Genomic DNA, 24,343 nt, shown 5'->3' on the forward strand with positions numbered 1-24,343 from the left:
CTGGGTATGGTTAAAAACACAAATTTGCAGATGCTTCCTGAAATATAATGTTTAAGGCAGCCATTACTTCGCAGCAGAAAGTATGTATATCTGAAACACCTGTATAGGTGGTATTACCCTACTCAGGTGAGGAGAAGGCTCCAATGACGACGCTTGCCACTATGATATTGTGCGTGATGAGCCTTCCCCTAATATATTTTGATACCTGAGATGCCTACAGTGGATACTGTTGGCCGGATATACACAGATGGTGTATTGTGACCATTGCTGACTTGTGTGCAGGGTTTGATATTCCTGCTGTATAGAACTCTGGCTGCCGCTATGCACATGCACCCGCTCTGGGGTGGAACCCAGGCTCCTCCAGAGTATTTTTGGGTGGCGGCTTTAATACTTGCAGTCTGGTCTCGGGATTCGTTACATGATGATGTTGGTTCCCCCTTGCTAGGCTACGTCACGTGATCACTGGTAAACGGACCGGTGGGCCCCCTTTAAGAATGGGGACTGGGTGAAGCTGTGGATTAAAAGGTGACGACTAAAATATTCCGGAATGCCCGTTTCAGAAGAATTCATGTTTATGTATGTATACTCCATTCTTTGTCGGTTATATCCTCTCCTAATTTCTGCTTCCTCTACGCATTCAGGGCAATGGTGGAGGCATAGTATGCAGGGGCCAAGGCGAGGTGCATATTGGTTACTGCGTTGCGTTGTATCCCATGCGTCGACAATACGGACAGGGGCTCAGCTGCTGCTGGTTCCACAGAGCCTGTATCCCACACATCATTGATGGAAGATTTCAGGGCTTGGTATGTTAGAAACTGTCCTCTGTGGAGGCTGCGGTGTTCCATGAGCTCATCAAATGTGAGGAGCTTGCTGTCTGCATTGAGTTCACCTATTGTGATCAGCCCAACCTGACCTCACACCCATCAAGCAGGATTAGTGGCCACTACCCACAGGCTAGTTGTCACCCATAATAGCAAATCCAGCGAGTATAGCATGCCCTTGCCCAGTCTAGTAGAGTATCCAACCCAGCAGGTTTTGATGACCCGCAGTTTTTGGGGGTAAGTGAATCTGGGTCGGTCTCTGGCATAAAGCAATAGAGGAGACTTCTGTTTCTCAGGGCCTGCCTGAGGTCCCATCACTCCAGGTCCCAGTCCACTGACAGTCATTGTGCGATCAAACAAGTTGGGCGGCCATATAGTAGGTCTCCGGATTGGGGACTCCCATGCCACCTTTGTCCAGGGGACGCTTTGCTTTATCGATTGCCAATTGCCTGCACTGGGCTAGCCATATCAAGTTGGAGAGGAGCGAATTCAGATCTTGGCAGAAGGATCATGGCAGATGCCGTGGTAGGGCCAGTAAAAATTATAAAAGATGTGGCATGATGATCATTTTAATAACAGCCACCCTTTCAAGAGGTGAGTTGTAAGTGCTTTCAAATTGGTATTGTCGGTCGTATGTTGTTAACACAGCTGTCCTAACTACCACCCTGTAGCTCCGGATCTGTGAGGCAAATCCGGACCCCTAAATATCCGACGGCACATGGTTCCCATCTCAGGGAGTCTCCAGCATACATTGGGAGTTCCAGTGTGTATAATTGTGAGCGGTAACAAACAGGAGTTTTCCACGTCGACTCGGAGTTTGGACAGGTCCCTACAATCTGACCGCAACATAACCACTTGGAGAAGGTTATGCTCCGGGTTCCGCAGGAACAGGAGAGGATCATCAGCATACTAAGCAGCCGCATGACATATCCCGGTTCTGTATTCCACACATCTGGGCTCTGCTTCATAGCAGGCAGGCCAGAGGCTAGAGGGCAGTACAAACAGTATGGAGGACAAGGGGCATTCCTGCCATGAGCCCCTGTATAGCCATCTCCTCTACGGGTACACCTGTCCCGTACACACCCCTTGTGAATGGTACCTAATGCTGAAAAGAGATGCTAGGGTTTCTTGCAAGTTAACTATAACACTTTTCTTCACAACTTTGAAATATGGTGGATGCTCGAGACTTCACCACTCCCCCCCCCCCCCCCGCACTCCAAATTGTCATGTGAAACACCCATGCGAAGAAAACATTGCAAAGTGCAGGTATTAACAGCAGCATTTCCAAGCACAGGAGGAAGTTTATAACACATCCTACTGCAGACCCACATTTCAGTAAGTAAAAAGATGAAGCGACAGCTGGGGGGAGGAGCTACGCTAGCAAACAAGATGGCCGCGTAAGCTCCCGGCTCCGCCGACCTCCGACTCCTGCCAGAAGATCCTGTTATTTATCCTGATTTTGCGCCCTGCCTCCGTGTGTATGAACCAGACTGGAGCTTAATGGTGCAATCCCGAGATTTCTACCAGTTTGGTAGACAAAGATACGTCGTGTGGCAGTTTGCGGCCTAGACCAGCCTGGAAGCCGGGGTCTCAAGTACTGGCCCAGCCGGGTTTCAGTTGAACAACATCGGCTGTGGTTGAGTGACAGGGTCCCGAGGTGGAAACATTTTCTTGGATCGAAGTTGACGATGGTTGGCTGAATTGGTGCACATTGAAGGAGGGGTGATGACGTACAATTGAAGCGGTGGACGGGGGTCCCTGGCCCGGCGGCCCGGTTTGGGCCCCCCTGGTGTTCGCGGGGTTGGGATCTCCGCCTGCCGTGGCTGAGTTCGGATTGTTTTTTTTTTTTTTTTAAAACCTTTATTGAGTTAATCAAAGTATGACAAGCGCAGGCCTACAACCATAGAGGCCGGCCGCAAACACAGGAATCAGATCAGGAGGCATGCACGTACATACGACCAGATAATATCGACAATACATATACAGCATGTGATTGTATATGCCTCGACGCAGAAGGATATCAAAGGTTTAATTTTAAAGTTATAAAGAAACAGAGTGGCTGTACTATCAGTGGCGTCACACCATAACATGAAGTTAAGAAGAGATGGGGGGGAGGTACCCCGCAGTGCAAACAAGTTCAGGTGATGAGCAATATGAACCTTGGGCACACTATGCTCGCCGAGGCTGACGAGGAATAAAAGACAATGTAATAGCAAGCGATTAGCGAGCACACCCTCCCTAAAACCCACCCTCCGGAGACAGTAAGGTATAGGCAAGTATAGACGCCAAACAGAGAAAGAAAAAAGATAAGGAGAGACAGCCAACCCTACTGTAAGGGAGGAAAAACCCTACCCAAAGAAAGAGGAAAGAAAGAAAGGGGACCATAGAACAAAACAAACTAAAATAACAAACCCCCCCAACACCCGCCACCCTGCACCCCTGTAATGGCTACGGCCTACCCCACTAACAGCGTGCCTGTCGCCCCGGAACACCCCAAAGAAGGGAAATAAAGAAAGCGGAGGAAGAGAAGAACAAACATACTCCCGGCCACCTATACCCCCCGCCATTAGCGACCTCCCCAAAACATATTGTCCATCATTAAAAGCAATTATTAAGCACCAATATGGGGAGGACCTCAACCAAAACCACCCGACTCCCAGTGAGATACACAGTACAATCCCGGCATAGATCACAAAGCGTAGCTAACCCCAAAAGTCAAAGACAACCATGACAGTTCGGTTCTTCACGATAATCTACGTCGCCAAAGCCAGCAATCTCGCAGAAAGCGAAGCGTCCCAGACAGTACAAAACAGTGGCATCGGATCTAGGGCAGGATATAAGATGAAGTCAGCCCTGACCAGTGCGATTCTTTATGAAAATCCATGCCACCCAAGCCACAGTATTCATGTGGTAATCGAAACGTCCATAGCAGTTCGAAGCAGCTGAATCGGACCGAGGACAGGATACAAGATGGCGGCATCCACAGGACCAACGGGGAAAGATGAAGGAGATAAGCAGACCTCTCCGACGGTCACTAAAGAGCTGTTCTTGGCGATCAAAACCTTCGGCAACGATGTTTCGCCGAGCAGGAGTCATACCGGGAAAGCTAACTACGGTCGTAGGTGCAACATTCACGAGGCCAAAATCATCGACGTGAGCTGAGTTAGGCTGCCGCGCGGGAACCTCAGAACAGTAGGCCAAATCTTCCACTGGAACCACAGAATGCTGATCATGTGTCGCAGCATCATCGTCCGGTCGCAAGCAGATATTTCCCAGCGTTTCTGACATTCGGTCATATGTGACTGTGAATTGGGAGTGGAGCGCCCCAATGGCGGCCATCACGGACCTCAACGATGGTGCGCCATCTGTCCTCTCCATCTCCCCCCCCAAAGAGACGAAGCAGGACTCGAGCCCCAGACTCACTTCCGAGGCTCCAGGCACACACGAAGCCGATGGCAACAGCAGGCACTCCCTCATCTGGTGATCACGACATCTTCGCCGACCGCGGGGGCCCCCCCTTCAACACCGCCATCCCCAGCAGGGTCTCCGGCGAGCGCCCCCGACCGCGGCGCACGATGCACACCCTGTGTCACGAGACCGAGTCCTCAGTGCCAGCTGGTAACTGGATTGCAGATCGGAGATGCAGAAAAAGATCCGAGTACGGAAGACCGGACGAAACACCGGTTCCACAGCCGCTGTTGATCAATCCCAGCCCGGATGGGCTAGAAATCGAGGTCCCGGCTTCAGCCCTGGAGTAGGCCGAAAACGGAACACGACATAACTCCACCACCCAGTATGTTAGGGAGTCCGGGATTGCACCACCGGTATCAGGCGAGCTTCATACACACGGGAGTCTGGCGTAGGTAAAGGATAAATGACAGGATATGCGAGCTGCCGGCGGAGGTCGACGGAGCCGGGAGCTTAAGCAGCCATCTTGGATCGTAGCGTAGCTCCTCCTCTGAGTTCGGATTGTTATTGTCCCCAACGATAAGTTCCCCACTGAAGTCGTCCGTTCCACATCCACCTGTTCCCCCCGGGGAGACCGGGCTCTCTGGGGACGCGAATATTACCGAAACCGAGCGTGGTGTTGTGGAGCGGACCGAGAGTGACCCGTCACTACGAACTGTGTTGGCAGCCATAGGGTCACTTCATGTTTGCGTTGAAGCCCACATTCACAAATTGATTGCGTGTTTGTCTGGAATTGGGCGGATGGGACCGGACCCTGGTCCACTGCAAGAAACGAAACTACTTGAGATACCCAAAATGGCCACTTCGATGGAGGAAGCAGACCCCGAAGTATGGGAGGCGTTGGAGCCTCTGACCAGTGTTTTCAGTGATGAGAGCAAACTTGATGCTGCAAATGGATCGTTAGGCCTACGATCGTTGGCGACTATGGTAGGACTATTTGATGCTCCCTTTCCGGAGACCTTTGATGGGAACTGTTGTTGGTTTGAAACTGCGTCACTACCCTATACATTGGCACCACTAAGATGGCGGACCAAACAATCTTGGGAGTCCATGACGGTGTGGGGAGCCTTTAGACCTGGCGGAGTTCTCAGCCTTTTCATCTCTCTGCTACGTCTCGGTTTGAACTTTGTTACAGCTTTTTCGGGCAGTGACTATCCTGCGGAAGCGGCAGTTCGTCCGGAAGGGGCTCACATGTCTGATCGGAAGGGTCAAGGATGAGACTGTGTGATTGAGTTTGACATCGGGTATTGCTGGACACGGGGTTTGCAATCATGATGCTCTCGGGAGGTTGGGTGGTGTTTGAAGTTTCCCCTGTTGTGCTACGTATTTGCAGCTTAATAGATTTCGAGGCCTTAGTCCGGGGATTCTTGGTTCTGGCGGTGGGGAGGGGAGACCGGGGGCATGTATGAAGATGCCCTCCTCCATTTTTCTACTTTTAGTATATAGTTAGTTGGGGCGACAGGCACACTGCTAGTTGGGGTTAGGCGATAGCCATATGCAGGGGTGCAGGGTGAGGGGATGGGTTTATTGTTTTGTCCTCATTTTAGTTTTTATGGTTTCTTTTTTTCACACTCTCTTTCACTTCCTTTTATAAGTATAGTTGGTGGAACATCCTGACTTTGTTGGTATTCTAGTATCTGGAGCTCATGCTTCTTTTACTATCCTGATTTTATGGGTGGGCAGACTCTGAGGGCTTGCGCTTAATGTGAGTCGTATATTGTATTGTGGCACATCCGGTTTCTCATACATTAGCGTAGGCATCTCAACCATTTCGTCATTGCTTAATATATATCCTGTATCCACGTCTGTTCGCCTTATTATTACGTTTGGATGTATGGCACCTGATATGTCTATTTCCTTCTTGTTTTGAAACTAATAAAAAGATTTACAAAAAAAAAAGATGAAGGGACGTTCGTGATGGAGCAGCAACAAAAACAACTCTAATACTCTTTCTTCAGATGCAGAATCAAATTGCAGATTTCTTATCTTAGATTAGATATCACAGAAGTGTCTTTCAAAGGAGAAGGGTGTGTGGATTGATCTCCAAACAAAAAGTTCTGCAGAATTTCCCACTAGACCGACTGTCAAGTTCCAGTCCTTCACGAATGTATGAATCACCACCCACGCCGCAGCTTGGTAGGTATCAAGGATAGACGCCCCTTGCACCAACACAATGGTAGCCTTGGACTTGGCGGAATGGGCTCTCAGATCCCTATGGGGACTGTTTCATAGGCAATATGTAGCATATCTCGTTCCAGAGGACAATACATCTCAATAGCGTTCTCTTTATCCCAGCCTTCTCGGTCTTCACTCCAGAAAACAGCACAAGAAAGCTGAGAATGCACTCAATGTGTCTTAGTACACAATGTAAAAACTCCATGCCCTTCTGGGGTTCAACAGACTGATCCTCTCTTTCTATTTCAATGGGATAGGTTGGGCAAAGGACTTTGGTAGGGTGATTATCTGCTCAACTTGGTAGGGTGTCAATCTTGGATAAAATGGTCACTGAGTTCTCAACATCAATTTGTCTGGGAAGAAAGTGACGAAGGGCAGTTACACTAAAAGTGCCTGCTATTCATTCACGCAATAAGTTAAAGTGATAGCAATAAGAAAGAGTTTCCAGAGTCAAAGATGCAGAGGGCAACCTTGTATAGGCTTGATGGGCATACACATGAGAAATGTCAAGACCAAGTTAAGGTTTCACTGGGCATCACAAACAGTTTGGGGAGAAAATATCCATCAAGCCTTTATTAATTCTTATACAACAGGTAATTTGAAACTAGGACAGTTGGTTCAGAAAAAATAGTAAGACCGGAAGGGCTAGCAAGTAACTTTTTACAGTGCCCACTGCACTTGCTAGACTAAACAAAGCAAACAAAAGGAAAATCAACAGCTTTGCTTGTAAGTCTTTTGATGAGGCATCACACCAGGATACAAACTTGTCCCAGCACCAAGCAAGATGGATTTTTTGAAAGGGCATATGATGGTGAAGAGGACATCCACCACTTCAGTTAGCAAATCAAATGCAGTCAATTGCCGCAGCTCGATATCCACTCCTGGAGGTTTGCTCAGCACAGATCAAGCTAGAGGAACTTGCCCAATAACTGAGATGAAAAGTCTTCTTAATCTCAGGAGCAGTAAATCATGCTTAAGAGTTCCAGGTACCACAACCCCCAGGCCCAATCCAGAGCAATTGGGCTTGGTTGTTCTTGGTGTTCAGAACTTGTAGCAGGAGATGTAACAAGAGGAAGGTGTTCCCTTATCGAATCCATTCTGAATGTGCCACCTACAGAGTACTCTCACAGATACTCCAACGTGCAAAACTGTTGACTTTTTGCTTTCTAGATGATAACAAATAGATCTAGCCGGTGCTCTCTCCACTAATTGCATATGCCCAGCGCCACCTCTGGATGCAGACACCACTTGAGATATTGCAAATGACTTTAGCGTAATCTCTCTGCTCTGGCATTTAGGAACACCAGAATATAGTTGCTAACCAGAAATATGTTCTGCTACTCCAGCCACCTCTAGAAACGCAAAGCCTTCTGGACCAGGTTCTTGGTCTCCACACTGCCCTGTTTCTTCCCATACCACGTGCAGTGCTGTTGTACATGAGAACCTGCACCTGTCTCACATTTATGGATGCAGAAAAGCCTTCAGGGGCAAACAGATAGGCCACAGCCCTATAGATAAATATGAAGCTGACCCTCAGCTAGAGACCAGCGGTCTTTGATCTCCACCTCCCCCGATGGCCCCATTCCCAACCCAGTAGAATGCAACTGTGACTAAGGTCAGCTCTTGGTGGGTAAGAGAGAGTGAGCAGCTGCAGGAGAAATTATGATCAGTTTGTCACAACAGCAGAACTTAACATTTTCCCTCGCAATGTGGGTTAGGTTGGAAAGGAGGCATTGATGCTGAGCCCGTATGTGCTTCTTGGCCAATGTATGAGGCTAACAGGCTAAGTAACTTACTGAGATTCTGGATCGAGTACAAAGATCAAGTTAATTATTTTCAGTAATGCATTTTTGGTGCATAATCTATCTAATCGCAGATTCCTCACCCTTAAAATATCCCCCAGGCATCAGACTGGAACTGGAAGTTTTCACAGCAGTGCTCTTGCCCGACACTAGGTGGCGACGTGCATCTCTGTGTTGGCTCTATTCCGCCCTTGAAGTCATGTATAAGCACCAACCCTGCACGCCAACATCAGTTTCTTGCATGACTTTCAGTACCCTCGGAGGCAGAGCACAAAGACAATTGTCAGTTCCATCAGGTAGATCTCTAATTAGGGAACATTTTGATAATAAAAAGAAACCACTCTGCAAAATGGGGTGGTAGGTGGACATTGAGAAATTGCTAGATTTTCTGCCATATAAAGTGTTATTGAAGGGAAGTAACTTTACCTTCTGATGGCTATGTCTAACCACAGATTCCTCACCTTTATAACAGATACCAAAGCAGTACCTCCAGAGGAGGAGGGTCTGCGGAGTGGCTCAGGAGAAAAAGTCCTGCAGGACTGACTGTTCGAAAAGCTCCTCCCGTGGGATCTGGCTGTCAAGATAGTGCTTCATGAACATGTGCACAAATACCCATATCGGCCTGACCGATGTCACGAACAGGCACTCCACATGCCAATGCAATGATGGCAACCTTGGCCCTGGTTAAGAGAGCCCTCAGTCTTCACAGAGGCCGCTTGTTTGCCAGTGTAGCAGATCTTAATGCAGAGGACTATTCACTTCAACAGGGTCCCTTTCTGACCCGCCTTTTATTTCTTTGCCCCAGAGAACCCCACAAAAAGGCAGATCCTCCACCCAATGGTCGTTGATGTGATTAATATAAAAGCTTTATTCTCTTTTGAGGACCATCCGATTGAGTCTTTCCTCTTTCGACTTTAGGCGAAAAGCCTGCCCTGATCTTCAACAACAATTTGTCAGGAAAAAATGTGGTGTAGGGCAGCTGCACCAAAAGATCCTGGAGATCACCCATGTTACAAAGCTGAAATAATCCTAATGAGGAAGACAGTTGTGAGAGTTAGAAGATGCAACGAGCAGCTGTGTATTGGTTTGTAGGGGATGCACATGAGGAACTTTATTACCAAATTAAGATCCAACTGTAGCATCACAAACGGTTTGGGAAGGAATGTGTGTGTCAAATCTCTAATGAAAAGCATCACAACAGGTGATCTAAACAAGGACAGTTGGCCCAGCTAACGCGAAAAGGTAAAAATGGCTGACCACCTTTGGTGGTGCCCAGAGCAAGAAAATGCTGAGATGGAGACAAAACAAATCCAACAGTTTGGCTTCTAAGTAGTCTGTTTTGCAGACTCTATAACAGACCACAAATGTATCCCAGTGCAATGCATTAACAGATTTTGTAGAGGGACACTGGGCTGCAAGGATGTCAGCCATAACCTCAATCGATAGGTCGAATTTTAGTCAGCTGCGGCTCAATCTCCATGCATGGAGGTGTAGATTGTGCAGGTTTGCATGCAGAATCCAGCCCTTCTGCTGTGGCAGTAGGTCCTCCTGAAGCAGTAGCCCGATTGGAGGAAAGACACTCATGCCCTGAAGTTTCATGTAGCATACTCTCTAGACCCAATAAGGAGCCACTAAGTTGATAGGGGCCCTGTCATTCCTGATGATCTTCAGCATCGGGTAAGTTGTGTCCTGGTGTTTAATGATCCTGCCAGGTCCTAGGCCACCAGGGAGGTACATTGAGTATTCAGCCTCTTCTAGAGGCACAAGGTCTCTTTAGACAGGACACACAAAGCGACACCACTCGGGTTACCAGTCACAGTCAATGTGCAGAACACACCCTAGACCCCATCTTTAAAACCAGTGACAGAATCGAAATCAGCCACGCCACCAAACTCACCTGGACAGATCAAAGGATAGTCTACTTCATCATCGCAAGCTCACCATGACCCATCCCCACGCCACCCATCCCCACGCCCCCACCCCCACCACAGAAGCCAATCCCGAGGTTTGGGAAGACTGGTTTTCAAACCTCTGCAGATGGGTTGCCACCACCACCATCAACTTTGTGAACATCTGAGGTGCACAGGTATGGCCAAAAGGGAGCACAGAGAACTGAAAGTGTTCGCAGCTTACCTGAAACCGCAGGTAACGCCTGTGGGACTGCAGGACAGATGTGAAAATGTGTCCTGCAAACCTAGGGCTACCATCCTATCTCCTGGGTCCGGGGAAAACAGAACTGTTGCCATAGTGAGGATCCTGAACTTGTCTTTCCGAAGATCTAGAATAGGACGGAGGCCTCCATCCTTCTTTAGCACAGGGAAGTAATGGCAATAACAACCAGTTTTGATCTCGAATGTCAACCCCCTCTCTGTTGCTTCCTTGGTCAAGAGAGTTTGGAACATCTCGTCCGAGTATGGACAAGTGTTCCTCCAGGAAGTGTTGTAGTGTGGATGGCATGTCTGGGTGATAGGTTAGGAAGGGTAGGGGGTATCCATGTAGCCAGATCTGGAGCACCCATTAGTCTGAAGTCATGCTCCTCCATCCAGGGAGATCATGTGCCGCCAAGAACAAACTAAAGTGGTTTTGTGGCAGCTGCAGGAGAAGTGGTTGAGGTCTTGGTAGTGTGTTGCCCCTGGTGCATGAATGCGGATGGCCAACTACCCAACTTTGACCTTGAAAAGGCTGGAAGGCCACATTGTGTCGAGGCATGCATCAGCGCTGCGTCTGCTCACAGCTTCTGTTGAAGCTGTTGTGGGGCGAAATAATGAAAAGGCTGAGCTGGGGTAGAGAATAACGAGTGGCCTTCCTTTCTTTAAATTTGTACAAGGACTGAGCCAGCTGTGACTCTAAAAAGCTTAAAGCCATCGAAAGATCTGTCCATAAGGGACTGCTGTATGTCTGATAAAAAACCAGTGAATTGAATCCAGGTGTGGCACCTTAGCGCAATGCTGGTCCCGACTGCCCAAAACAAACAGTTGGTCATGTTCAGCCTAGAAGAGATGGAATATTTTGCAGCATCTTGACCATCAATGATTAGACTTTGCAAGATCTGTCTTACTTCCTATGGAACAGCTGGCAAAATGTCTGTCACTCTGTCCCACAAGGTGTGTGAAAACCATACCCGGAGGCACGAGGTGTTCACGGATTGCAACACTAGACTTGCACATGAAAACATGTGTTTGGCAAAGTTTTCTATCCATTACAATTCCCTGTCAGGTGATGTGGTGGGAAAAAAATTCAGGTTCAGGAGGATGGATGACTCCTGTGCCACCAAGTTTTCGAGGATGGGGTGCTGGAGCAGAAAGTCAGGGTCCCCAACAGTTGGCCTGCGCCGTTTTGCCACTTGTCAATTGTCAATTTACTGGTGAGCAAGATCCTGAATTTGGCCGGGTGCCCATCAGCACATCCATTGCAGCTTCATTATAGGGCACTCTAAGGACCTCTGAAAGGCCATTTGTTTTGACCTCCTACATGGGCAGTGTCAAATCCAAAACCTGCGCCTCCCTCCTGATCACTGTGGCAAAGGAGGCGGAGTGTCCAACGCACTGACATCCTGTAGGTCTTCAAAAATATTGTCCTCATCACAGAAATCTTAATTATAACCACTTTAGTCTTCACAAGAGTGCAAGTATGAGTCAGGGTTGGAATGGGCAAAATGGTGTACCTGGATTAGGGGTTAATTTTTTTTAAAACATGAAAGTGATTTTTTTTTTTAGGAAAAAAGGTTTATCAAATGACTTCTGCTAACTCCTGATCCTTGTCAGAAGGTGTGGAAATAAAGAAACTGATGTCAGAATGTGGAGGTGGTGTTTATATATGGAGGTCAAAACATAATGTCCGCGGCACCTGTCGATGGAAGTGGGAATGGCTTTAAAGTTTGCGGATCCAGTCTGGGAACTGGAGAAAATCACATGGTGGTACATCTGCAGATAGAGTTCTCTATTTGAAGCTCTAGCCAACTCCAGACACGCAGAACCTCTTCGCACAGGACCCTACACTGCCCTGCGTGCTACAGCACTACATGATGGTGGTGTTGTCGGACAGAACTACCCTCCAGGGGATGGATGATGGGAAAACCTTCAACAAAATGTGAATAGCCCAAAAATTCAACTGGTCGATGTGCAGCTGGGTTTTCACCAGAGAACAGAGTCCTCTGATCTCTCCCTCTCCCAGATGACCCCCTCAAGATAGCAGTGACGCATAGTCACCCCGATCAGCCTTAGGCAGAGAGGAAGTGGGGTCTGCTGCTGGTTATGTTGCGGTCCAGCAGCCACCTTAGAAGATACTGTGCAGTCTTCTCTGAAACTTGGATGACATCCTATTGGTTTCCTTGGTGCCGAGCCCATCAAGACTTCAGATCCGTCTGCAGAGCCCAAATAATATAAACATATTTCTATAGCGTTCACTACCCCTGATGTACAAGTTACTTACCTTCGGTAACAGTTAGCTGGTAGAGACGATTCTAGCCGCAGATTACTTACCGTAGAATTAACCCCAGGAGTGAGACTGGATCCGGAAAACTTTTGTCACAGCATCCCTGCATGCCGGGGGCGGGGCGACACCACGCGACTCCGCCCAGGCGTCATTCGCATACGTGATGTCAGCGAGGTCACACAAGACCCACCCCGGCGCACCTACGTCAGTTTTCTTCAGACAACTTTTCTGCGGAGCCACCAGACAAAAAACTGTGGGAGCATGGGAACAGTGCACGAAAGAGTAGAAAAAGGAGAGACAAACAAAACCATAAGGAACAGTGCAACACTGCAGTGTCCCAAGGCAGGGGCAGAAGAACAGAGCAGAGCCTGGAGCAGCCACCCTGCCGGTACATAGACAGCCTTCCCCCTGAATCAAGGAACATGTGTAAAAAGCCATGATAAATGTAACAGGCCCACCACCCCATCCAGAAATAAGGAAGGGGAGCCTGTCACAAGACAGACAGAAACACAAACCTCCAAGGCACCCCAACATAGAGGGCAACCACCCCCCAAGGAATAAGGGCAAGGCCTAGCCAGATAACCCCTCCTCGCAGGTAAGCAGAGGGGCCAGGACCCTCAGCAGCAAGAGGAAGGGAGGGGAGGACAGAGATTGAAGGTAAACCACCGCAAACCTGGAGTAACCAGAGCAGCGGGGCACAGAAGCACCATAACCCCATCCTCCAAGGAACCAAGAGGAGGAATGAACCGCAAACAGACGGAGCCACCTGTTAGGAGCAAAAGAAGGTACTCACAGGAGACACAGCCCCGCACCAGGAGGCGAGTACCGAAGACCAACCCAAGGGTCCTCGCAGAACAGGGGGGGGGGGGGGAAGAGCGGGCCATTAAGAAATCTGCGGCTAGAATCGTCTCTACCAGATACATCGTTACCGAAGGTATGTAACTCGTACATCTGATAGAGACTACTAGCTGCAGATTCCTTAACGTTGAATAGATGCCCTAGCAATACCCACGGGGAAGGAGGGTCTGCGAAAGGACCCCAACCAGCCTGGACAGAACAGAAGGTCCCTCAGGGGACCAGATCTGTGGCTAGAAGATAAACTTCATCCCGCCAGACAAGAGGAATTCTCAAAAGGAGAACACTACAGACCCCAGAGGGTGTATGAGGAAAAAGAGACTGAAGAGGCCCGTACCCTCACAGCAGAAGAACCAAGGGGAAGGCTAGAGGGGCGAAGCACCCCACTCTCTCACAAGTCGACAGAGCTTCCATCCAATACCAAGACAGGAAGAGGAGGAAGAAGAAGAAGCCCAAGGAAAAGAGGAAAAAGGAAGGCGAGCTCCCTCCAGATGAAAGGCAACAGGCCAGCCAGAACAGCGCCAACAGTCATAAGCTGCCAAAAGCAAGAAGAACAGCCCGGGGCCCCAGAAAGACCGGGCAGTCTACGCCTGACAGAATCATCCCAGCCCGCAGGACAGGGACATGAAGGTGAGAGAATGCCCAGCCACAACACTACGAGGGGCCGCACACACGGACTCAAGAAGCAAAAGCAACATACAGAAACGCCATGGACAACCGGCACCCCATGGCAACCAGAACTCCCTAGCAGAGCGCAAGCTATATAACAGCTACCACTACCCCACATAGGGTACGGTAAGTCCCAAGATATGTGAACCCTCTTTGGAAGAACTTCCGAAGCAGAGGAAAAACAAAAGAGCCACAGGGAAAAAAACACACCCGCAGGAGGCTTGACAAACACCCCAAGCAAAGCAGAAGGCCTAATCTCAGGGCCAAATCTGCACAACAACTCCGGCAAAGCACACAAACAGAGCAACAAAAGGGCCGCCCAGCAGCCAACAATGCCAAGGTCCCAAAGAAGGACGCAAATGGCCAGAACACGCCACAGCAAGAATAACTGGCCTAAGAAGGCCCAGAATCAACCCAACTCAGGAGTCACTGAGGAGGAGGAGGAGGAGGAGGAGGAGGAGGAGGACGGAGCCCTGCAAAGAGCAGCTGGATGGCGGAGTTGGCCGGGGCATGAAACAACAGGCTGCCATCAAACGGAAAGGTCGATGAGTCACTCCTGAATATTCTCAGGGAACACTCCGTCCCAAAGCCAAGCATGGCGATGGAGAGCGACTGAGGAAGCCATGGCGGGGCCCAGCACCTCCGAGATGTCCAGAGCGGAGCAGAGAATAAACGCTGCAAGCTCCCTGCCATTCAAAGCATGTTGCCGTAAGTCCACCTGACCAGTGTCCTGGGACACTGCCAGAGACTCAGCCGAGTCCCACAAACAGGAGGAGGCCCTAGCCAGCACACACAAGGTGTTAAGGGCCCGCAGGGCAGCGCTAGTCAAGGCAAACATGTTGCGCCCCCCCAAGAGTCAAGCCAGTGGGCCTCTCGGGATGGCATGGTCAACAGTGGTGGCAGGGAGGGAAAAGCAGTCCACAAAAGTGGGCTGGCAGCCGAGAGGTGAAGGGAAAGGCACGCCGGGTCATGCGGAGCCGGGAGGTGCCGGTGCAGAAGATGTTGAGGCACTGGGTCCCCTGAGGCAGGACACCTCCAAGCCCCCGTCAAGGAAGAAAGGAGTGAACCTTCAAAGGGAAGCAAGAGTTCCCCCCACCAGAACCCTGGTGGGTTACCTCCAATAGATGGTCCATCAGAAAGTGAGCCACCAGATCACCCATGCGCAGGATGCCCACACCTGTGGACACCACATGAGCGAAGGCCACACCCGCCTCCGTAAGGCCCCTCGGTGGAGAAAGCAGCTCCTCCGTGGGCGACGGCTGCAGACTAAGGCAGCCGTCCCAGAAGCCAAGCGGGAAGGGCAAATGCCAGACCTGGTAGTCAGCAGGAACCGAAGAATGGGGGACATGCCGCGTCTCCAACTAACACCTCTGCCTCAGGAAGGGCAGGGAGCCGCCCTACGACTCCAGTGAAAGAGACACCACACGGCGACCAGTCTCCAGAGAGGACGATACCAATATATAGCCTGCCTCTGGAGAAGGAGCGTCCGAAGACAAATCTGCGGCGCAACCCCTGCGCAGAGCCGTGGTGTCCGCCGCCTGAGGCAGGACGTTCACTTTGCCACTGGATTCAAGCAAGAAATGCCAGAAACCGGTCCTAGGAAGCTGGTTTCCGGTCCAGGGAAGGCATGGCTGGGCAGTTTGGTCTGGACTGTTCCCATGAGGCACAGGGTCAGACTGATTTGCATATGGCCATGTCTGAACTGGGGTGGCAGAGTGGGCTAAAGAACGGTGATGGATTAAACCCAGATCTGTTGACTGGGTGTGAGTGTTTAATTTTGGTTCAGATGCTCCGTCCATCACCACCCCCTTTTGTACTGCTTTGTTCGCCATAAGTTGGCAGGGTATGCTCAGACATGAGTCCCTTGCTCACTTTGCCACTGGATTCAAGCAAGCCTGGCTGAAGACGGCTGAAATGCCAGAAACCGGTCCTAGGAAGCTTGTTTACGGTCTAGGGAAGGCATGGCTTGGCAGTTCGGGCTGGACTGTTCCCATGAGGCACAGGGTCAGACTGATTTGCATATGGCCATGTCTGAACTTGTGTGGCAGAGTGGGCTAAGGAACGGTGATGGATTAAACCCAGATCTGTTGACTGGGTGTGAGTGTTTGATTGGTTCAGATGCTCCCTACATCACCACCCCTTTTTGTACCGCTTTGAGGCAGGACGTCAGCACCATCCGGCGTCACTGGACACGGTTCCTCCAAGTCACCCCGCACCGGAGACCGGAGTGGAGCTGGAGCCAAACCAGCCCCGGGGCGGTGAGGGAACGACACCGACCCGACCCCCGCCGAGGTAGCCACCTGCGTGGAGGAACGAGACGGGCCTGGAGAGTGACACGAAGCCCTCTGCCAGCCGCGGCCCAGAATGAGGCGGAGATCACTTGGCAACCCATGTGGCGGTGGCAGGGACAATTCAACCTCCGACCCGCCCTCCGACAAGGCAGCCGCCCGTGGGGAGGGAAGAGAGGGGCCTCACCCGGCTTCGACCCAGAGCAGGACGAGGAGGGTCCACCGACTCTTGTGGCTCAGCACGGTCCAGTTGCTGCCGGCGCTGTAGCGGCGTCACCTCAGCCTTAGACAGGACCACCTTGTCAAAGGACCGAGAGGGGCTCGGGAAGTGACCCGAGCCCCGGTGACCTCCTGCGACACCACAGGGACTCCCACGGGGGTTTGCGGCGAGGCAGAGGCGTGTGGCCTTAAGGAGGTGCCCCAGAGGAGCCGCATCCCAACAACACCACATCCACCAAGCCTGGAGCCGAGGCCGGAGCCACTGGCGGCGCCGCGGAGGGCCCTGCGCAGGGCGAGGAATCCGCTGACGCCCCAGGAGGGGAAGGAGGAGGAGAGGCCAGCGAGGCCTGCAAAGCCACCACGTATGTCTCCATTTGGACTCTTGACGCCCCAACACTGGGAAACGGTGGATAGGACGACCCACGGGGTCGCATCACCCGAGGAGAGTCCACGCCCAGGCAGGCCGTAAACCAGCCTCCAGGGACAAACTGCAACACTTAACCACCGGGGAGCAACGCTCACGTGACATCGGAGAAGGGTGAGGATGACGACCTCGGCCGTGTGTCTGAAGCCGTCCGCCGTAGCAGACCGAGGGGAGTACGTCTACCTGGAGAGACGCGCAGATAGAAGTTTCATCTGGCGCGCCCGCCGCGACTACGGCTTCAACTGTTGGCACGCCGCGCAATCAGTGGTGCCGTGATCCTCCCCCAAACACCACATATAAATGAGGTGCGGGACCGTCGCCGACATGAGAGGCTCACAAAAGTGCAAGCTTTGAGTCCGAAGGCATGCACACACTGTTCCACCGAAAGAAATGGAAGTAAAGAGGGCCCTAATCAGGCCCGTAGCAAGGACCCGATCCACTTTGCACGTGGAAAAGGAAAAAACGGATGTAGGCACACCGGGGTGGGTCTTGTGTGACCTTGCTGATGTCACGTACGCAGACAACGCCTGGATGGAGTCGCGTGGTGCCGCCCCGCCCCTGGCACGCAGGAATGCTGTGGCAAAAGTCTTCCGGATCCAGTCTCACGCCTGGGGATAATTCTACGTTAAGGAATCTGCGGCTAGTAGTCTATCAGATATGGTGTTTAATTATTATTCTGCTACTATCACGATACTCCGGAACCAAAAGTTAAAGGTTAATTTAGTGTTTATTGTTGATTATTGTGATTAGTCATGTGCCCTTAAGAAAAATTGCATGCAGTTACTCTAGTAATTTTGTGATATATTATATGAATACCAGTTAAGGATTATCATAAGTGGGGGCTATGTGGTTTCAGATGAATGAATGGTGAGATAGATAGGCTGGTGGAGATTAGGTAATGTTACTTTAGGGGATATGGTTTTAAAGAGGAGAGGTTGTGATCTAGGAAATGTATCAGCCAATTTCATAATAACAATAAGAAGAATTAAGGAAAGCATGAGACTGAAAGGAGCTATACAAAGGAGTGGAAGACATGCAGAGGATGGAAGGTAAGAAGAGGTTCACCGAAGAAAGAAAGGAAAAGAAAGAAAGGGAGGAATCATGCTGGAGTACAATGAGGTCCATTTTTCATCCAGGGTTTTAGGAGTATAGTGAGGGAAGTCATTCTGAGGTAGTAAGCGATTCGAGGATGTAAGCTGCAGAGAGAAACATTGTACACGGTGTAACGTCACCTCGTGAAATGTACAAGCAGCAGGCCAGAAGCCTCAGAGCTGCACTCATGAGATGCAGGACCAAGGCTGAAATATCAGGATCATAGTCTGAATGTGCTGAACTCGTGGCAGAAGAAAGGCCCTGAACTGCATCAAGTCCAAAACAGATCATATGAAAGGATATCTTTACGACAAAGTCAGGTACTACTTCGGCATATTGATCGAAAACTTCAATAATGTCAAGAGGTTTGCTGTCATTTGTAGGTGGTCTACGGCTGACCCTCTCTGTGACCCCTTTGGCCAGTACAGCTTGCACCTTTTAAAAAAAATGGAAGGAAACAGGAATACATTACCTCTATGATATTTAGGACCCATTTTAGACATACCCCTGCTTAACAATCTGGAGACTCATCTGTTGAATGAAACTGATTTTCACCCTGAGAGGATAGGTCTAACCCTGCCTCACACAGGATGGGTGTGTGCCTCATAAAGGCAAACTAAAGTGAAATGGAGGCTGATGTTGCATGAGAGTGGGATTGAGATGAATGTTGCCCCTAGTGACCTGCACAAAGTTTTCTTGAACCCCATCTGCAACCTCTAAAGAACGGAGAAATCTGTTGCTGTGGTGGCAGAGCCAGGTGTTGTCTACATGCCACTCCTCTGGATTAGTCCCACAAGATTCAAAACTGATGACAGAACTGTGGCTGGGGTGAATAGGCCCAATTAATCCACGAGGCCATGCTTTCCTTAAAGCATTCAAGGGCAGAATCAGACTTTTTACCAAATATGCAGGATGCATCAAAAGGCATATCCAAAAGAGGGATGCTTTCACGTTTCGAGAAAAGCTAGAGGACTGCGTGTAGCGCACCGCATTAGTAATGACTGGTCGAAGAGAACAGTCACTTCCCGAGTGCCTCAATCCTTTAACTACTGTCTGGATGAGTCAAGATGAATGCTTTGAGATTAACTTTACTGGTGGAAGCCTAATCTTTGGAGTAGGGTGATGTATAAAATAAATCTGGGCCACTAGGCATCCGTTTATGGCATCTTGCCGTCTGTCTGTTTACTGGCGAGGAAGAGCAAGGTTCAGCCCAAGTCCAATAATGGTGTCAGTCCGAGATTCATTAATTTGAAGTAAGGGCTCAGGTTAGGCAGGTCCAGAGTGAAAAGCCTAGGTAAATACATACATCTTCACTTCAACGGAAGGCAACTGTAGGTCCAGGATATCAGCTGCGTGTCGCAAAAGTTACTTACCTTCGGTAACAATATATCTATAAGAAACATTAGTTATAGATGCCTTACCTTAGAATTATCCCCAGGCGCCAGACTGGATCCGGAAAGTTTTTTCGTCAGCAGTACCTCTGCGCGTCGGAAGGTGGTGTCGGTCGGCTCTGCGTCAGTCGTCTGTGTCGTGGTCGCTGGGATGACGTCGCAGCAGCTACTTAGACGCCGCCCTTGCGCGTGGATATCAGTTCTGTACATGACTTTCCGTGCCAGGAAAGCAGAGCCATGCATGACACTGACCTTTGGTGCACAAAACTAGGGCCCTGAAAGGATATCCTTAACCCTAGAAATCAGTTTGCATAACGGGTTGGATGGGTGGGGCTGTAAGGAATCTATAACTAACTGTTTCTTACAGATATATCTTTACTAAAGGTAAGTAACTTGGGCGTCTGAAAAACACGTCAGTTATAAATTCTTACCATAGAATAGATACCCCAGCAATACGAACCCCGGTGGTGGGTCTGCGAACCAATATCACACCAGGAAGTCCAGGAGAAAAGAACGGCCAAAGAAGCAGGCTCTCCGAACTTGGCTGTCCAGGCAGTAGTATTTGGAGAACATGTGCAGCGATGCCCACGTGGCTGCCTGACCGATGTCATTCAGAGGCACTCCCCTTCCCAAGGCAGTAGCGGCTGCAGTCGCCCTGGTGGAGTGAGCGCGTAGCCAGACAGGAGACTCCTTTTTTGCCAGAGAGAAACAAGCCCACAACAAGAACCATCGAGAAATAGTGCGTTTGTGTACGGGCCGACCCTTCTTTACAACCACGTAACCAACAAAAAGTTGATCATCCACCCGGAACTGTTTTGTGCGATCCAGATAGAAGGAGAGCGCATGTTTTGGGTCCAGACGGTGGAGCTTCTCTTCTTCCTTTGAAGGAGGCGGAAAGAAGGTGGGTAAAGTAATGGTCTGCCCGATGTGAAAGGCAGTGACCACCTTAGGAAGGAAGGATGGACGGGTCCGGAGAACCACCTAATCCGGGAGGACAGATAAGAAAGGAGGTTTCAAAGAAAGAGCCTGGAGCTCACTCACTGTTCTAGCAGAGGTGATGGCTATCAGGAAAGCAGTTTTAAGAGTCAGAAGGCGTAAAGGACAGTTATGCAGATGCTCAAAGGGAGCACACATGAGATAGGTTAGCACAAGGTTTAAGTCCCACTGAGGCATAATGAAGTTGATTGGAGGAAATAGATGCATTAAGGCTTTGAGGAAACAGTTAACTACTGGGGACTTGAAAAGAAAAGGCTGATCTGGCAACCGAAGGAAGGCAGAAATGGCTGAAAGATAGCCCTTGATAGTGCCCAGAGCAGAGCCCTACTGGGCTAAAGAGAGAAGAAACAACAATACTTCAGAAAGAGGGGCAGGAAGGGGATCCACAGCCTTTGCTGTGCACCATGCCACAATTTTGTTGTCGCTCAATCTCCACGAAAGGAGGTGGAGACTGAACAGGTTTGGGTGGGGGACCATCCCCTGCAGCTGCGGCAGAAGATTCTCCCGAAGAGGCAGTTTGATCGGAGGATCGATGGCCATGTTGAGCAGCTCAGGATACCAGACTCTTCGTGCCCAAACCAGAGCCACAAGAATGACTTGGGCCCGGTCGCGCCTGATCTTTTTCAGCACTCTGGGCAGAAGTAGTATAGGCGGAAAGGCGTACAACAGACCGCAACTCCACTCGCGACGAAAAGCGTCGCCGAGCGAGTGCCGCCTTGGAAATTCCAACGTCCAGAATTGCTGACATTGCACATTCTCTTCGGTGGCGAATAGATCTAACCAAGGCTCTCCCCACTGTTGAAAGAGCCCTTGCACCACCTCAGAGCGAAGACGCCATTTGTGATCCATCATGCACCCGCGGTTGAGTTTGTCAGCCCTGGCGTTCAGAAATCCAACCAGGTGTTGAACCAACAAAGAGATGCCTTGATGTTCCGGCCGTGTCCAGAGGTGGAGGGCCTCCTGACATAGGGTCCACGACACAAAGTAGCAATCTCCCAATGGAAGTTGTCCCCCAGTGCACTGCGTTAAATAATACCCGTAGGTATGATGAAGTTCAAACAAACACTCAGTTCATTCCAAATTAATTTGTAATTGTAGTATTCATATTATTCATTACAAATTCGTTTTCTCTTCCATGTGGTACAAGTATTCTTCAAACGTCAGTAAATACATCCACAATTTTTCTTTCTACATCCCTATGCATTTCGGGCTTGTCCAGCCCTTCATCAGGGGAATAGTCTGTAAACAAATGAAAACTGACTTTTTTTTAGGGATGAAGTCTCCTCTGCATTTGAAATATAAACAAAATATTTCCGGTAAAGATCAAATAATGACCGTGTTATTAAGAAGCTTCATGTGCAATAAATGACACTAGTGATACATCCAAGCAGTTCGTGGATCGTCAGGTTCGAATATTACAGCGAACTACAAATAGTGTGGGCAGTCAGAAGTAGAAACCGTAACCAAGGTAAATTAAACCTAAAGGGGTACCGTTATATCAAGAGTGTGGTATTGGGAAGTAAACGTCGTGGTGACCGAAACTAAAAGTGCCAGACAGATTTTAAATAACGCGCAAAGCAAATACTCACTAGAAAAGTGACGTTAAAACGCTAAGAATCACGAGTTCCTCCTCGCGTGTGCATCGTGAACTAACCGTTATTCTTACTTGATGCAGCACACCCAGTGCATTCTAATAATCATCAACGATGGACTGTTAGGCAGTCCGAATTGCGGGGGCCATTTTGGAACAGTGAAGGAATAGTGACAGCGATCATAAACATGTGGCGACCATATTGAAGAGGTGACTGACTGAATGAAAGTCAGAAGAGGATAATTCAATCGTGAGAAATAATAATGTGTATCAGAAAGTGAAGGAAAAATCGGTAAATGTGAGATGTACACACCAATATGTGCAGTTCAAGGCTTGTTCATGCTAGATATATCAAACAGTCATATATTATGAACATTAATTCAAAGATAACAAAGGAATTCCATACGATCACTCAGCCCGGTGGGCTGCATCGTGCTCAGGTAGTGCATTCTAATAATCATCAACGACGGACTGTTAGGCAGTCCGAATTGCGGGGGCCATTTTGGAACAGTGAAGGAATAGTGACAGCGATCATAAACATGTGGCGACCATATTGAAGAGGTGACTGACTGAATGAAAGTCAGAAGAGGATAATTCAATCGTGAGAAATAATAATGTGTATCAGAAAGTGAAGGAAAAATCGGTAAATGTGAGATGTACACACCAATATGTGCAGTTCAAGGCTTGTTCATGCTAGATATATCAAACAGTCATATATTATGAACATTAATTCAAAGATAACAAAGGAATTCCATAAGATCATTCAGCCCGGTGGGCTGCATCGTGCTCAGGTAGCGTATCCAGAAGTTTTCCCTTTGTAGCAGTTTGTTCTTGGGGTTCACGACCCCACCGCTTCCTGTTTGTTTCAATACCACATGGCAGTGGTGTAGTCCATGAACACCTGCAGTACTCTTCCCCGGACAGTGGGAAGGAATGCCTTCAGTGGAAGAGAAAACACCTGGAGCTCCTGAAGGTTGATGTGGAGCTTTGACTCTGCCGGAGACCAGGGGCCTCTGATCTCCGCCTCTCTCATGTGGCCACCCCATCCCAGAAGGGAGGCATCCGTCACCACAGTGTTGTCCATTGACCCAATCCTGGTTTGTAAGCCACCACTGCAGTTGTTGAGCAGTGTCCTCGGAGATCTGAATGCACGTGGACAGATTCCCCTGAAGCTGCGCTCACTGGAACTTCAGGTCCCACTACAGAGCCCGCATATGCCATCTGGCGTGATCGATTAGCAGGATGCAGGAGGCCATGACGCCCAGCAGTCTCAGGGTCATTCTGACCGAAAGCCGGGACAGAGGCTGAAAGATCGGAATCATAGCCCTAATATCCCAGACTCGCTGGTCGAGAGGATAGACCCGAAACCGTGCCATGTCCAGAACCTCTCCGAAGAAGAGGATCCTCTGAGAGGGAATCAGGTGCGACTTCTGCACATTGATGGAGAGCCCTATTCAGGAGGTGGGAGACGACTGCCTGGGGCGAGCGCGCCTTCAACAGCGAGTCATCGAGAAAGGGGAAGACTGAAACCCCTGATCTGCGCAAATGAGCTGCGACCACCGCCATCACTTTCATAAACAACCAAGGGGCACTGCTAAGGCCAAAGGGAAGCACGGTAAACTGAAAGTGCTCGTGGCCTACAGTGAACCGCAGGTAACGCCGGTGGGCCGGCAAGACGTGGATGTGAAAATAAGCGTCCTGCAACTCCAAGGCCACCATTCAGTCTTGCGGGTCGAGGGCAGACCAGACCTGAGCAAGCGCCAAAATTTTGAACTTCTCCTTCCGAGGTAGCGATTGAAGTCTCTGATGTTCAAGATAGCACGCAGGCCCTTGTCCTTCTTGGGAACCAGAAAGTAGTGGGAGTAACAACCACGACCTAATTCTGGGACAGGGACACGCTTGATGGCTCCCTTGGCCAAGAGAGTCACAACTTCCTACTGGAGAAGGGCCAGATGATCCTCCGACATGCGGTGGTGTCTTGGTGGCATGGCTGGAGGGGTAGACTCGAAGGGGAGGGAGTAGCCCCTTCGGACTATTTGCAAAGCCCACCTGTCCGAAGTGATGGTGCGCCAGTGGGGGAGGTGATGGCAAATGCTGCCGCCCACTGACGTTTGATGG

At 49.8% G+C, this 24,343-nt stretch overlaps 1 protein-coding gene across 4 annotated transcripts in view; it reads right to left on the reverse strand.

The window, feature by feature from the left end:
• Positions 1 to 24,343, reverse strand: part of ARHGAP26 (Rho GTPase activating protein 26) — a 2,444,655-nt gene that overhangs the window by 942,957 nt on the left and 1,477,355 nt on the right. The gene's annotated exons all lie outside the window — the stretch shown is intronic.

The sequence above is a fragment of the Lissotriton helveticus genome, chromosome 7, assembly GCF_964261635.1.
Source record: "Lissotriton helveticus chromosome 7, aLisHel1.1, whole genome shotgun sequence".
Lineage (NCBI taxonomy): Eukaryota > Metazoa > Chordata > Amphibia > Caudata > Salamandridae > Lissotriton > Lissotriton helveticus.